Raw genomic sequence first — 3,551 nt, forward strand, 5'->3', positions numbered from 1 at the left:
AACCAATTACCAGATGCCTAAATTTCTCTCCTGCAAAATGAAGACACTCTCAAAATATCTATGCTGAGGGTGTGTAATAGAGAGTAATGAGAAGATGTTTATAAATACCCTAAAAGCCCCCGAGAAAAAAGTGGTTGTATAAGTGTGAGGTGCTGTGCATGGAGAGCTATCTTGGCATATACAAAAATAGAGGAAAAGAGTTCAAAAGGAGAATTTGAGTCTTAAAATATAGTTCAGAGTGGTTTCTTGGTTGTTCTGGGTGCTATCTAGGTCCCTGCATGCAAATGACTGAAAGCCAGGCAATTATAGAATGTAGGACGGGGGCGGTCAGCAGCTTCCTCAGAAGGTTCCACGTGCCTTGCATATGTATGAATGTGGGTTGTCTGTCACTGGAAGCTGAGAAAGGCCTGAATGAGTAAAGCCCAGAGTTCCCGAAGAAGCCATGAAGTTGTTTGAGGGTCCATTGAGTGTTCCATGCATCCATGCAATTGTCTGGTGATGTAGATATAAAGTGTATTTTCGGGTTTCACCACCAGAAATGATCAGTGGATGGCCTGGAATTCCAGGAATGTGCATTCTGATAAATTGACTCTGATTTAGACCAGACTTTAAGAAGTAGGAGTTTAAACTTTATGGTCTGAACAGACCATAGGAAACAGAATCATTTTCTCAAGGCAGATAAGAGCTAGGTTTGCCCAGATTCTAACTCTGGTTCTAAATTTTGCATTAGAATGGAGAGTGAAAAAATGGTACCAGAAGGCAAGGAAAGCAAAATCTCCTAGGATAGACTCCATGATATTACTCCATATTGTCACTTGTGTCTCCAGAGTAACAAACACAAACTGTGTCTATGCTATTAGTAAATAAATATTCTAGATTTAAATGGCCTAAGAAAGTAGTGATAGCCACAGTCACCTATTGAGCTTCTGTAATATGGCTACTCGCATCTGAGATTTAGTGTACACATTCATACCATGTTTTAAGCATTACTGCCACATACATATATGATATTTTATTTATATTTTATATTTATCATATGTGGAAATGATATTTTGGACCTTTTGAATTAAACACAGTTCATTAAAATTGATTTCATTCTTTTGACTTTTCTAAATGAATCTGTCCGGAAGTTGAAAATTATTTATGTGACTTGGGTTATGTTTCTATTGAACGTTACCATTCAAGATCAGTATGCTGTTTGGCTCTTATAAAGTCCCTTGATCTTGAGGGTCTTCCATATGGATAACCCTATTGCACCAAGAGCCCCTCCTTCACTGATGTCATTATAATGGCAGAGAGAGACAGAGACAGAGAGGTAGAGAGACAGAGAGAGGTCTTTCCAAGCTCATTTATCAATTCAGGAAGCCAAGCAACTAAATAAAAATAATACTACAATCTGGGAGGTAAAAGAGACAGAAGCTCATTAATAAACTGAAAAGATAATAAAAATCTAACCCCTTGTAAAGCAGGTGTCTCAGTGTCCTGCTCCATCCTACAATTGCATGCAGAAGGGTCGAGCGGGGAGGGATGCAAAGAATCAGTACCTCATGTTCCAGATAGAGCAAGAGCAAAGTTCCCTGACGAGGCCCTTCCTGATAGAAACTTACCCCGTCCTACCTGCAGTGACTTCAAAATACACTTTTGAAAATATTTCTTAAAGTAAGTCATTATATTATCATTCAGCTTCTTTTACCACTGGCCCAGATACCAAGAACAAAAACATTAGCAAAGTTCTTTCTAAATGACAGAGCAAGCAGAGATAAATTTGTAGGTTATTTGAGAGCATGACAAATTTTACACCTAGAGAAAAAGTGTAAGAAAAGAGGGTTCTCACCTTGTTAACTAAGCTGGAACTGAAAATAAAGATTCAGATGTGTTCTGATTTCTTGAATGCTTTGGTGCTATGTTAGGGTGCCCTAAAATTCTAAAAAAGGTTTTCTAGGACTCTGTAGACTCCATCTTCCTGGTGGACTCATTTGAGTCCTTGTCTCTCATAAATTCTGATCTAGAAATTCCTAACGCACACCCACGGTAGCATTATTACCAAGCTCTCAGCTTGAATCTTGATTTATCCATGCCTATACAGCTGTGGCCATTTCATTCTGTGACCCAAATGTAATCTTCATTCCTCAGCAAGAGATGTGATTTATGATGAAAAACATACAATTTTTCAAGTGTTTAGTTCCCAGCATCTTGTCCAGTGGTTGCTTGAGGTATGACCTCATTCACCCAACGGAGGAAACTATGGCAGACTAGAAATTAATGTGAAGTCATAAAAAAGGATCATAGTACTTCCCCTTACCCAAAGCAGCTACCTCAGCATGTAGAATCCAAGAAGACCTACTGTTTCCTACTCTGCCACACTGAATAAGCCTAAATTGAATGTGACCATCCAGGTTAAGCAGTTAGTAGTCTATGAAAGAAATCTCGGACATGCTTCCTTGTTACATATTCTGGGTGGCAATGAGTTATGCCTCAGTCATAAAAGTCAAAGGTCAAAGAGTCTCCCTCATCCCGCCATTTTTGTTTTTTCTCATTGTGGATTTTCTGACAGGAAATGGGAATTCAGTTGATAATTACCAGGCATACAGATAAGGTTTCCTCATTAAAGCCTCATAAAACCATGAAAATAAATCACTGCAAGTGGGGAAAGAAAGAAAATCTTCTGTTTAGACTTTTCCAGGACCACTTAAGCCAATTATTTTTTTTCTCTTCAAGTCAGAGATTTTATTTTCAACTAGTATAGGGTCTGATAATCAGAGGAAAGAATGTAGAGACCTCACAGAACTTTTCTGATTTCAAGTTAATGGCTTGGTATGTCAAGGACATGCTGAGCCTGGCAGAATAAATTATGAAACTGCAGCTGAAGAAACACAGTAGAGGAAGCCCACATAGTACATTTCTGCAGATATGATAGAAACTTAAATAAATACTTCAGTTTTCAGAAAATTGAAAGGATCCATTTGGCCTATTCCAGAGATCAAAGTTGTTTAGAGCTCCAGGAATAACTGAAAGTCTTAGACACTGAGAGAAACAACTAGAAACTGAAGCAGGCCCTTTCCTAGTCTTTTTCTAGAAGGGTTCCTTCCTTATTCAGCATTGGGAACTGTTGAATGATTTGGTTTCATTATTCTCCATGTGTTTCCCAATTCAGCCACAGTTCAGGAGCTTTCCAGTTTTTCTAACCCAATTTTTTTCTGGTCTCAGGTTCTAGTTTCTCTTAGCGTTCTACAAAATGGTATTCATGCAACGGCACTTAGCCATAGCCTTCAGGTTGTAGCTTCAGGTTCCGGCAAAGTCTCTATTAGAGTGCTAAAAACTTTCCCAGTAGAGCCCATCCATGCCTGGCTCATCAGACTGCCAAGCTAGAACAAGGAAAGATGCACATTGTAAAGTCATTTCATAATCTCAGACAACCATGACTCCAGAATATTCAAAAGGAACTTGTTTGAATGGAGACAGCCAAGACAGATTATTGGGAAGGAAGAGGACCAACCATCCAAGTTTACCCTACATACAGGAATTTCCAAGAGGTGAGACTCTCAATGCTA

This window comes from Megascapheus bottae, chromosome 20 (genome assembly GCF_031878675.1).
Source record: "Megascapheus bottae isolate mThoBot1 chromosome 20, mThoBot2.hap1, whole genome shotgun sequence".
NCBI classification, from domain to species: domain Eukaryota; kingdom Metazoa; phylum Chordata; class Mammalia; order Rodentia; family Geomyidae; genus Megascapheus; species Megascapheus bottae.